The sequence below is a fragment of the Ranitomeya variabilis genome, chromosome 3, assembly GCF_051348905.1.
Source record: "Ranitomeya variabilis isolate aRanVar5 chromosome 3, aRanVar5.hap1, whole genome shotgun sequence".
Classification (NCBI taxonomy): Eukaryota; Metazoa; Chordata; class Amphibia; order Anura; family Dendrobatidae; genus Ranitomeya; species Ranitomeya variabilis.
In genome coordinates, this window is record NC_135234.1 from 234,190,778 (window position 1) to 234,204,558 (window position 13,781).

Genomic DNA, 13,781 nt, shown 5'->3' on the forward strand with positions numbered 1-13,781 from the left:
AATTTCCCCAATTGTATTGGTGCCGTGGACGGCAAGCACATACGGATTCAGAAACCAGCGCATAGTGGGTCCCTGTACTATAATTATAAAAAATACTTCTCGATAATCTTGATGGCTATTGCGGATGCAAGATACCGGTTTGTAGCTGTGGATATTGGTGCGTATGGCCGTACTAACGATTCAAGAGTCTTCAGAGACTCCAACATGGGGAGATGTTTGTATAGCAACAATTTTAACTTGCCCTCCTCACGACCTCTACCGGGGACCGAAGACCCAAGTTTGCCCTTTGTTTTAGTTGGTGATGAGGCATTCCAACTTGGGCAAAATCTCCTCAAACCGTACTCAAGCCGCAGTCTGAACTCCACCAAGCGCATTTTTAATTATCGCTTGAGCCGGGCAAGACGTTATGTGGAGTGCGCCTTTGGGATTTTGACATTAAAATGGCGAATTCTACTAACGTGCATGCAACTGCAACCAGAAAATGTGGACCGTGTTGTGAAGGCATGCATCTGTCTGCATAATTTTGTGGCCAGACATGAACCCCAGGTGGTTGACCCCGATGAATGTGAGTCGAACCTCATGAGCATTGAATCTACTGCTGTTCGGTCTGCAGCACAAATAATGAGGATCCGTGACCAATTTGCACAGTACTTCATACATGAGGGGCATGTTCCATGGCAAGACAGACACGTGTAAAATTTATTTCAAGTCTGAAGCTGTGTCCTGATGTGTTTTTTGTTTTTTGGGTTTTTTTTATTTCCCATATGTCTTGTAAAATATGTCTTGTAAAATGTTACATTACTGTTATGTTGTGTTCACAGTCATACAAGAATCAGATTTTAAACAGTTTACCAAAGTTTCTGAATTTTTATGAAAGAACAGTTGTGAACTTGTTACATATGATATCCCATAGGGATGTAAAAAAACACACACAAAATTGGGTGGTAAAAAAACAATAAACCAAAGAACGTGAAACACAGTTTGCACCTGGCTGGGGACACTGAGCTGTACTACAGACTCTGGTATTGCGCGGGTGTATTTTCTGCCCAGGTGTATGATGGACTGCTACTTTGTCTCTGATGTTCCATGCTCGTTTCACACCGGGCTCTATATTAAAGGGTTGTAGGCCGGCATGTCTATGCTTCTGGTTCTCGGTGGAGCTGGCTCCTGGGGTCCCACAAATTCCTCAAGAAGGTCATTCAGTCTTTGCCGAAACAAAAGGTTTCTGTGTGCCGGGATATTTTGTGCTACGGGAACATAGGACAAAAAAAGTAGCTTCCACTCATTTGCAGAATATACAGACTCGCGAGATTGTAAGTCGGTAATTTCCCGCCTCAGGTCTTTCAGTTCACTCCGACACATGTCCTCAACCCGCTGAAGTCCATCGACAATAATGGCATCAGCTTCATCTTTTTGTGAAGCTCGCTTGCGTCCACGCACTGATTGCAACCGGGCACTCACACCTGAAGCCACAGTGCTTCTCTCCCCAGATCGTGGCTCGCTGATGACAGAGACGTCTTCAGTGCCCGTCTGCTGACTTGGTTCCAGTGGAGATGGCTCCAGTTCTTCTGCCTGTCTAGGCGCGGCGGTACTGCATATCGTGCTGGAACCAAAAAAAAAAATATAGCTTTAATTTTTAAACAATTTTGTCTCGCACGCAGACTAATTTGTACTTACGAGCGCTGAGACACTGTTTTTTGAAGAAAGAGCAATTGCTCGTAATGCACATGCGGGGTCACCCGTTTGGCACCTGATCCACTTGGTGGATTTTGACTATTCCGGTAGTCACGGACAAAGCGGTCCCTTATTGATTTCCAACGGGTATGGACCGCATCCGCTGTAATTTTTAAAAAAAGGTAAAAAAAAAATATATATATATATATTAGTAGACAGTTCTTATTTTGATAGTTTAAAAATTGTGTATAGTTAGTTAAGATAGTTGATATATAGCTAGTAGATAGATAGTTGATAGATAGTAATTATAGATGATAGAGATATAGTTTAGTGTATAGGTAGTTGATAGTTCAGAGATAGATAGTAGACAATTTAACATCACCAATATTTACCAATTTTTTTCTTTGAGGTTGACGACTTCTCCATGTATCGGGGATCGAAGTGAGAGATAATTTGATCCCACAACTTCCGGTTCTTTACTATGTCATGGTGGGAGCTGTCGCTTTGGTCCCATATTGAGGGGTTGGCTTCCACAAGGTTGATCAGTGTCTCATTGTGAATGGTCAACGGCTCTTCATCAACCACAATCCTTTTTTTTTTTTGGCTTGCTGACTTGGACTATGTAAACACAAAGCGTAATGTTGAAAGGTTCAATTATAGATAGATACAGAGATAGATAGATACAGAGATAGATAGATACATAGCTAGATACATAGATAGATAGATACATACATAGATAGATACAGCGAAAGATAGAGAGAGAGAGAGAGAGATAGTGGATAGATAGTTTATAGATATAGCAGATAGAAAGTGAATAGATAGATTGTAGATACATTTCTAGTTTTATATTTACCACTGGCAGTTGTGGAGACGACAGACGGCGAGGAACCTTCTTCCTCTTGTGTCCTCCGTGTGCCACAACCTATTGAGTATGTAAATGGAAAAAAAAATTACATTTCTTTGATCAATAAATTTATGTTTGCAAAACTTAAAAATGTCTGCTATGTACCTTTGTTGGTTTTGCCTGTTTTTTTGGGGGGGGCCTAGCAGCCTCGGGCTCCGAAGACTCCTATTTGCAATAGAAACATGATTATACATATATATATAGCTTAATACACTGAATTTTCACACAAATTTTAGTGGTTTTTTAAAGTGCAAGCCTACCGACTGAGAAGAAAAAACCGCAGACACGCTGCTGCTGCTGCTGCTTCCCTCACTATCCGACATCTGCAACAAAGCAATACATTTTTAGTACACACACATCCGTCGTACAATACAGACTCCCATGATGTATACAGAGATATCTACTATATAATTGTCTAGGGAACTTCCGTCTTTCTGTCCTTCTGTCACGGTATTAATTCGCTGATTGGCCTCGGCAGCTGCCTGTCATGGCTGCCGCGGCCAATCAGCGACGCACACAGTCAGAAAAAAAAGGGCCGCCCCGCACTCACTGCCCGGCGCCCGCATACACCCCTCTGCTCACCGCTCACACAGGGTACTGTGACAAACGTCGCTGTGCAATATACTACGTGACTGGGTTCTGTATACTACGTCGCTGGGTGCTGTATACTACTTCACTGTGCAATACACTACGTGGCTCTGTGATGTATACTACGTCACTGGGCAATATACTACATGCTACATGGCTGGGCAATATACTACGTGGACATGCATATTCTAGAATACCCAATGCATTATCGGGCCACCATCTAGTATATATATATATATATATATATATATATATATACAAATGTACTTACATTTCCTGTGATCTTTTGCAAGACACTTTTTCTCTGGTGTGCAGCAGGCCTCAGGATGTGCGCTGGGGACAGTAATGGCCGAAATCCTGTTTCCTGTCACATGACCACATGGACATCCCTCAAACGCTATTAAAACGTATGGTTCTTTTTTGAAATTTATCAAGATTTGCGTCTGGCTGCGTTTGCAATAGACATCAATGGCAGAATTAACGCTTCCGTTAGTATTGCGTTAGCTTGGTCGGACCCAAAAACGCTGCAAGCCGCGTTCCAAGGTCCGTCAGAAAAAAACGTTATGTGACTAACGCATGCCAAATTTGGCATGCGTCACGAGGCGTCAGACAATGCAAGTCTATGGGCGCGTTAGTATGTGCGTTATATTGCGTTTTCACTACTTAAAAACGTGTCCGTTAGACGGACTCACCTAGCGCAATGTGAACCTAGCCTAAGTGTTTCTTTGCAGCAATCTTGATATGCAAATAACTATGTAAAAGTCACGCGTTCATTATCATGCTGAATCTTACACTATGGATTGCTACTCCTTCTTGTAGGTCTGTATTTTTATTTCATAATGAAAATAAGCAAAACTGTAATTCTGCTTCGTTCTCCTGGGCTGGTGTTTAACTTTCAATGGGTAAAATCTGTATTCAGTGAAGGCAGGTTTTCTCTTTAGTTAGGAGAAGACAGTTGGTGCTAATAAGATTCTATTCAAATGGGAGATAGGAGCTGATGGCAAGTTTTCCTTAAATGACAGTTGTAGTTCTTTATAGGACTTTATGATCAGCACCTACCATCTCCTATCTCAGTGAGGGGGAAATCTGTATTTGCTGAAGACAGGTTTTTACTTGTGAATTGAGAATTTTCAAATTTATTAATCAGTCAAGGAAGATAAAAAAATTAATTTTTCTATTAAGATATATTACAAAGTTTATTTTTTATATGTGTACTATTGATTTATGAAATACTCTTGGACTCGTGCTCTTCCACTCTCGCTGGACTCAAACTCAAACTAACATTTTCAATGCATACAGGTGTGAAATCTGTTGATCGTTCTTCTTTAAGTACTAAACTAGCCAACAATATATCCCTAGGATGTCACCAATATCAGATTCATATGATGTCACCAATATCAGATCCATAGGATGTCACCAATATCAGATCCATAGGATGTCACCAATGTCAGATCCCTAGGATGTCACCAACATCAGATCCCTAGGATGTCACCAATATCAGATCCATAGGATGTCACCAATATCAGATCCCTAGGATGTCAAAAATATCAGATCCCTAGGATGTCATCAACATCAGATCCATATGATGTCACCAATATCAGATCCATAGGATGTCACCAATATCAGATCCATAGGATGTTACCAATATCAGATCCATAGGATGTCACCAATATCAGATCCCTAGGATGTCACCAACATCAGATCCATAGGATGTCATCAATATCAGATCCATAGGATGTCACCAATATCAGATCCATAGGATCTCACCATTATCAGATCCCTAGGATGTCACCAACATCAGATCCATAGGATGTCATCAATATCAGATCCATAGGATGTCACCAATATCAGATCCCTAGGATGTCACCAATATCAGATCCCTAGGATGTCACCAACATCAGATCCATAGGATGTCACCAATATCAGATCCATAGGATGTCACCAATGTCAGATCCCTAGGATGTCACCAACATCAGATCCCTAGGATGTCACCAATATCAGATCCATAGGATGTCACCAATATCAGATCCCTAGGATGTCACCAATATCAGATCACTGAGAGTCGGACAACAGGAACCACCACAAGTTGTTTTCAGCTTTTCTCCATAGCATCCATGCAAGATTGGAGAGACCAGATTCATTTGGAAAGTTTCTGCCTGCGGTTGATGAAGAGACTTAGGATCAGGATATAAAGGTACATTGTGTCTTTATATTGAAGATATAACTGACGGCTCAGGCAGTAGGAGGATTACAAGGCTCAGATTTCCTTTTCTTGCCATAAATGTTCCTTTTTGCTGTATATTATACATTGAATACAATAAATGAGTCAACGTTTGCAAACATGTTGACTGCGTCTTCAGCCCACGACACTTTGCTCACATTTCAATGTCCCATTTATAAATGTCGTTATCGTCTCAGTTTAAGAGGAGAAACATAAACCGCAACATTCCATGCAAATCTCAAGGCAATCTGCCGATTCACAGCAGGCATCTACAATGCCACAGTCTGTGCTGCAGGAGTCTCCGCAGTCTGGACAGCCACCCACGGAGCAGCAGGAGCAGCAGAACCCGGCAGAGTCAGCAGAACAGGAACCACAAGTCAGGACGTCCAGCAGCAGGTTACATAGGGAGAAAAACTGACAGAACAGCAGGGCCAGGGTGCAGTGCACACAGCAATCTGCGAAAGAGAAATTGAAGGAAAAGTGAGACGCTGGACATTCAAAGTCAACGCAATTCAATTTGATCTATTTTTACAACAATTCTTTTTCACAAAAATCAGTTAAATATGAGTGCAATCTGTAAATTTGGGGCCCACCTCTACTGATTGACACACTATACTCCAATCCAAACTGAATCATAAGCCAAAACTATGGGGAAAAAATGTCAATGTGTCTACAAATACAGCCTTCACATTACACTTACTGGTGTTGTTATTATTAAAGGGAATCTGCCACCATCATTATGCTATGTTATCTAAGAGCGGGATAAAGTAGGAAAAGAGAACCTGAATCCAACGATGTATCACTCAGTTTACTGGGTGTAGCGGTTCTGACACAATCAGAGTTTTTAGATGTAGAATTTACCAAAGCTCAGAAAGTTGACCCGCACACACCACAGCTTTCTGAGTATAGTGTCTATTGATAGTAAGCTGCTTATCAGAGGAGGAGGCGTGTTTGGACCTGAGCTAACGTGCCCTGTAGTCCAGGCAGTGATAATTTACTGGTGATAAAACCTTCATTGTATGGAAACAACAGTACACAGCTTAATAAGTGACACATCCCTTAATTCAGTGTCTCAGCTGATATCTTAGGCTGTCCTCAGATTACATAGCAAAAACGTGCTGACAAATTCCCTTCAAGAAAATTTGGATGCGTTTAGGACCCACAGCAACTCAGTCACAAAGCAATGTGCTCACAAATTTGTGAAAAATTGGATTGTTTTAAATCCAGACTGCATAGCAAGGGGTGTTTGATTGTTTACTACTTGGGCAACAGGACTGAAAGCAAAACTTGAATTTGAAGGGAATCTATCAGCAGGTTTTTGCTATGTAATCTGAGAGCAGTAAGACGAATGGACAGAGTCCCTGATGTCAGTGATGCATCAGTTGCTATTATTTTGATAAAATCACTGTTTTTCTGCTCCAGTTCTCTGACAGCTGAGCTCTGCAGTACCACACCTACACCACTGACTGACAGCTTTCTGTGTACACTGTACATCAATGCTGGGGGCATGGTTTCACAGGGCAGCAGGACTACATTGCATGAGACATCTAGTCCTCTAGTGATCATCTCCTGCTGATAAAACACTGATTTTATTGAAACTACCACAAGCAGCCCAATAAGTGACATGTTGCTGGAATCACAGTGTCGGCTCCTACATTATGCTGCTCTCAGATTAGTTGGCAAAAATCTGCTGACAGATTCCCTTTAATGATCAATAGTTGTGTCTCAATATTTTTGTCCATATAGTGTATATTTAATGGTTGAAAAGCAAAGGAAACAACTTGAAAAGAATATATGGGAAGCCGTTATACTTCATGTCAGGTCTACACGAGTTTAACCCTTGAGAAAGCGAAGAATTTTACATGAAACAATACAAGTTTGAATGCTAAAGTCTGAATTTTGAATCTTCTGTAAAAGTAAAACAAAGTCACATAAAAATGTTTACAACATAAAATGCCACGCAAACACAAAGTGATACATGAAACCTCAGCAGACGTACAAGTTGTTGACTTACTTATGGTATGTCTAGTCTGCTTGCTAAAAACCTTCTCCACAAATATGCAAAAACATGAATAGCAAAATCATGCCAAAGCCATAGCCCGGCTCCTTCAAGCCCTATAATGTATCATTTTAGTTGCAATGTCTGGATATTATACTCAATATAAAGAGTAATACTGGTGGTCCCACCCAACTAAGTGCACAACTGCTGCAATAAGCGGCAAGGTATCTGCTAAAACTTAGCCTAAGGCCGGTTTCACACGTCAGTGGCTCCGGTACGTGAGGTGACAGTTTCCTCACGTACCGGAGACACTGACACACGTAGACCCATAAAAATCAATGCATCTGTGCAGATGTCATTGATTTTTTGCGGACCGTGTCTCCGTGTGCCAAACACGGACACATGTCAGTGTTCGTGGGAGCGCACGTTTTACACGGACCCAATAGAGTCAATGGGTCCGCGTAAAACACGCACCTCACACGGACATTCTCCGTCTGGGGTCCGTGTGCGTGCAGGAGACAGCGCTACAGTAAGCGCTGTCCCCCCCACATGGTGCTGAAGCCGGTATTCATATCTTCCCTGTAGCAGCGTTTGCTATAGAGAAAATATGAAGAATAGTGTTAAAAATAAAGATTTAGGTGTCCGCCGCCCTCCCACCCCCTGTGCGCCCCCCCGCTGGTCAGAAAATACTTATCCGGGTCCCCCGTCGGCTGTCGCTCCTTCCTGGTCTGGCCGCGCCTCCTACTGTATGCGGTCACGTGGGGCCGATCAATTACAATCATGAATAGTCGGCTCCGCCCCTATGGAGGTGGAGCCACATATTCATGACTGTAAATGATCGGGCCCACGTGACCGCATGCAGGAGAAGCCGCGGCAAGACCAAGAAGGAGCGACAGCCGACGGGGGACCCGGGTAAGTATTTTCTGACCAGCGGGGGGGCGCACAGGGGGTGGGGGGGCGGCGGACACCTAAATCTTTATTTTTAACACTATTCTTCATATTTTCTCTGCAGCAAACGTTACTGCAGAGAGGATATGAATCGCAGCTTCAGCACCATGCAGAGTGGGTACCACACGCTCCGTGTGGTACCCACTCGCCATACGGGCGGCACACGTGTGCCGCAGGTATGGCCTCCGTGAGTTCCCAGGCACACGGACACGGATAACTCCGGTACCGATTTATTCCGGTACCGGAATTATCTGGACGTGTGGGACAGCCCTAAGGCTACTTTCACATTTGCGGTTAAATCCGCAGTGTATTGTCCGCAACGCAAACGCACGCAAAACGCATGCAAACGTCTGATAACGCAGCGTTTATTATCCGCATCAGCTTACACATGATGGTAAAAAAACGGAGCGTTTGCATGCGTTTTTACATATGTTTGCGCTTTTTATGCGCATGCATTTGATATTTCCAGGAGGGTGTGTCTTTAATGGGCATGTCTAAATCAGTTCCTGGACATGCGCAGTCCGAAGTACGCAAGCGCATCAAACGCATGCGTACGCAAAGACATGTGTACGCATGCGTTCCCATAGACTGTAATGCGTTTTTTTGCCGCATTCCTTGCGCTAACAACCGCATACGTTTCTAGGCGGCAAATTGACGCCTCTAAAATTACTACATGTAGCGTTTTATCGTGCCGAACCGCAGACAACGAAACAACGCATGCGTCGTCAAACGCGGCAAAACGCAACCAATCGCAGACACATGCGTCCCTAATGTTAAAGATAGGAAAACACACCGCATGAGGAAAATTGCGGCACAAAGGCTGCGGACACAACCGCAAATGTGAAACCGGCCTTATATGGAATACTAGAAATAAATAGCTAATGCAAACTATGTGTCACTATTAACAAGTCTCTGCATATATCGGAAAGGTCAAAAAGGAATTAATTCCTATTGTGATGGATGATGATCTGGGAAACGCATCTGGACATCCGAAACTGCAGGTCACGTATCCACTAGATGTAATGTTGCACAAGTTCCATGGCACTAGTACTGGAGTTCATGGTTCCCATTGCTGTACCCCACCTCTGTAAATAAAATTCACTCTCATATTTAAAACAGTAGTGTGTTAACAGAAAAGAAATAGCATCCTTAATAAAAAAAAATATATAAACTGTTCTCTTGGTATTCGTTGATTTCTAACTTTATTTAGAAAATATTTGACTGCTAGTTTGCTTACCTGCAATCAGCTGACAGCAGTGCTATTGGCCGGAGCGCTGCAAGGAAAGACTTAGAGATGCCGCAGAACTTTCACATGGTGTCACGGCTCTGTTGTTGGGAGTCCCGGGACCAGGTGCTCCTTCCCTGTCCATAACTTTAGGGGTGCCCTAGCTCACCGTGGTACCCAGATTACTTCTGATGGTGAAGACACCGGGGCCATGTACCTTGTTTTACCTCCTGAATTCACCCTCAATCTGTACCCTTTCCACACCAAGGGGAGGGGAAAGGGGAGTAGTAGTGTACCATAATACACCAACAAGACTAAGAAGGTAATACAAACAGGGATAAAGTAAAATACTAATCATACAAATATACTCACACAAACAGCAGAGGTAAACACAAGGGAGTGAAGGATGGTGTAAAACCAAAGTAGGAGACCTCCTTCTCTAGCACACACCCAAAACCTAGCAACAGTCTCAAATAAATCCACCAAAAGCCTTCTCAAACAACAACCACAAACCACCATGTCCTAACTAGAGATAAGCAAATTTAATCAGGTCAGGGCTTATTCGGCAAGCTATAGTGCTTACCGAATAAGCTGCAGAGGGAACCCGGCTATCTGGATCGCTCTGGCTGATCAGCTGTTCTGCTCCGCAGCTGCTTGTGGCGCAGCTGTGTGACAGTCACAACACATGCATGGAGAGCCTAACAAACAGGCTCTCCATGCATGTGTCATGACTGTCACACAGCCACGACACATGCTGCTGTGGAGCCGAACAGTTGATCAGCCGGAGCGATCCAGGAAGCCGAGTTCCCTCTGTAGCTTATTTGGTAAACGCTATAGCTTGCCAAATAAGACCTGACCCTATCAAATTCAGTCATCTCTAGTCCTAGCCATGCAGCATAACCTAGCTCTGGCAATGAGTGCTAGACAGGGCCCAGATTATATAGGAGATGGGAGTGGCTAACAGTGAACAGCTGAGAGCCTTAATGCAGGAAAGCTTCCAAGATCTCTTAACTGAGCAGATTAACCCATCCACTGCTAAAAAAAACCCTGCACTGTTTAATATGAAGGTGAAGTGCTTCTGCAACACCCACTAGGGCCGTGGGGTACTCGGAGCTGGGCCGGACGACTCCTACAGGGGTGGTCACGGCAGCAGTGACCAGGTCCGTGGCCCTGGGTGCGCAATAAAAGGGATGAGGGAAATGTTTGTAAGGGATTATTCATGACACCTGTAGTGTTTGGCTAGAGATGGCCAACGCTGCTTAAGGGGACTGCTGGGGCCAATGGTGTTGCAGCTGAGATGGTTTGACTCCCCACAGGTGGAGCAGGGCCCCAGGGCTACCAGAACAATCTATGAGGGGTTGTGGACTTTGGGGTGCAAGAATAATTGGAAGACACAGGGACTTGTTATGATCTGGTGGCCTAGGAGCAGCATGAGACGTACTCTGGAGAAGGTGGTACCTGTACTGACCGCAGACCCTGAACTTAACACCGCAACTAGAAGTTGCCGTGGAATGTACCTAACACTCCCTAGACATCTCGACACAGCCGGAGGACTAAATACACCCAGAGATAGAAAAGGGAAAACTATCTTGCCTCAGAGAAAATCCCCAAAGGATAGACAGCCTCCCACAAATATTGACTGTGAGAGGAGAGGGAAATAACATACGCAGACTGAAATCAGGATTTAGCAAAGGAGGCCACTCTAGCTAAATAGAAAGGATAGGACAGAGTACTATGCGGTCAGTATTAAAACACTAGAAAATATCCACCACAGAAAATACAAAATCTCCACATCTAACTAAAGATATGGAGGGTATATCTGCATCTCCAGAGATACCAGCTTGGCTGAACAAATCCTTATGCAGACCAAGTTGGACAAGACAAAAAACATGGAAAAGAACTGAACAATAAAGCCCACAGCATGTGGACTGCAAAAAACAAAGCCAGAACTTATCTTTGTTGAAATGAACAGCAAAGCAGGAGAGACCAGGCAGGGATGTGAATCCTCCAGGAACAATGGACAACTGGCACTGACTAAAGGGTCAAGCAAGACTAAATAGCCCAGTCCGAATTGCAATAAGTGGACACACCTGATGAATGCAGCGATCCAAAGACAGCAGCGCTACCACTTATAACCACCGGAGGGAGCCCAAGAGCAGAATTCACAACAGGGACTGTAGTTTCTTTACTTTTAATTGTAGGTGCAGTCCGGAGCACAGGTAACAGGTGGTATTAGAGGTCCGGGCAGCCTGGAAGCAGTTCAGAATTTCCCTAGCCAGGTGGGGTTGGAAGGGTAATAGGATGTTTTGCCCCCAGCAGTTCGCCCCCATCAGTTCTCCCTTGGGTACATCCTGTTCGTGACGCCAAGTTGAGTCGCCCACCAGGGCAGTGGGGTACACAGTACCGGGTCTAGTACTTGAAGGGGACGTCACGGTGGCTGCGACCCAGTCCGTGGCCCTGGGCGCCCAATTAAAGGGAAAGGTCTTCAAAGGGAGTTTAAGAATAAAGTTTGTTCGTGACGCCACCTGTAGTATTCGGTCAGTAGGGACCGACGCTGCTTAAAGGGGTCCTCTGGGGTGATGGCAGCTGGATGGTATAACTTCCCACAGGTGAAGTAAATGTACCCGGGGGCGAACTGCTGGGAGCGAATTGCTGGCGGCAAACTGCTGGGGCCGAAACATCCAAATCCCAGTTGGAAGCTTCCCTAGTGTGCTGCTCTCTGGGTTCCTGATACTTGTAGTTCCCATCAAGTTCCTCTCTCAGTCTGTCTACTTAGTGAAACGCTACCTGCATGGCAGGCGGCTTGAGCCTTTTACAGGTGTCATTCCCTCGTGATGACTCCGGACTCTGATATGTGGCTGTGCCTTCGGGTGTCAGTTGTGGCCAGGAGACCTGCAATCTCCTGTCCTCCAGATTTGGCTGTGGGGCATGCAGTTCCCACACAACCATGGACTCCGGTGTCCGCTCTGTTGCGCTCAATCCTGGGGTGAGCTCAGTCGCAGCTCCACTCCCAGGCTCTCATCACATGCCTCCTCTCCCTTCACTGTCTCACACTAAACTCTCTAACCTCGCCTCCAGGCCAGAACTTATAGGGAAGCTACCCTAAAACCGGGTTTAGAGCTCCCACTTCTGGTCCGGAGTCAGGAAACTTGTTGTATGCCAGCGTACCTGCTAAGGGAATCCCTTCTTACTTCCAGGCATGGCATCACCCCCTGTGAGGGAGGCAATGTCACTGTAGCAACCAAACTTCTGGGGTGCCACACTTCTAAACAGTGCAGGAGTAGGAGAAATCAGACAATGCTGTCGTCTGGCTCCTCTCTGTCATGGTAAACCTGTGTGACATGGATTGTCAAAAGTTAGATTGAAAGAGGACCTCTAGTCGAACTAAATTGATTATCCTCGGGGCTTCTCATTTCGTGCACCATGAAATCCAGTACTAGTGCCATGGAACTTGTGGAATGCCACATTTAGTGGATATGTGACCTGCAGTTATTTGGAATTATGATATTATACATCTTTAAAGAATAACTATCACTTTTTTCATAAATCAATAGTACAAGAGAAGAAAAAACTTTGTAATATATCTTATCAGATAAATCTGCATCTTTGACTCTTAATTTATGGCTTAATTCTGTATTTAGTAAAAATGTTATTAAGAGAATATTTACTGAGCTAGGATATGAAAGTTGCTCCTCATATAGTTTTGTGGAGAGGTAAGGAAGAGAAAATAGCAGGAGAAGGCCACAGAAATTTTGCGGCAAGTTCTCCTTAATTGATAGCAGAACTTTAAGGGTATGTTTCCACGTTCAGGAAACGCTGCGTGTTTGACGCTGCATAGAGCCGCAGCATCAAACACGCAGCATCCAGATGTTGATTTCATGAAATCCCGTCTCCACTATGCATTAAAAGACGCATGCGGCAGACCTGCGGAAACAGAGATGCGGCGCGTCTTTTAGGAATGCAACATGTCCTTACAGTGCTGAAACGATGCAAGAACAACGCAGGTGACCTCAGGTGCAGATTTGCATAAAATCCTGACCAAATCCTGATGCAATCCTGAACATGGACACATACCCTTAGAGTATTGGAAGTATTTTAAAACTGAATTTCAGAAGTATATTTGAGGTGGGTGTAGTATGTGGTTCTCATGGATTTAGCCCTTACTGGCATACATGTACTGCACAGGTCGGTAGTGGGTCTATGGAGCGGTCCCACAGAATTT

The 13,781-nt window shown here is 44.2% G+C and overlaps 1 long non-coding RNA gene across 1 annotated transcript; it reads right to left on the reverse strand.

Moving 5' to 3' along the window:
* Positions 1–1,737: 1,737 nt before the first annotated feature.
* Positions 1,738–2,608, reverse strand: LOC143818110 (uncharacterized). The gene is made up of 3 exons (XR_013224320.1): positions 2,528–2,608; positions 2,067–2,292; positions 1,738–1,837 (listed from the first exon to the last, which is right to left on the reverse strand). It is a non-coding gene; the product is annotated as an uncharacterized LOC143818110 (long non-coding RNA).
* Positions 2,609–13,781: the final 11,173 nt, after the last annotated feature.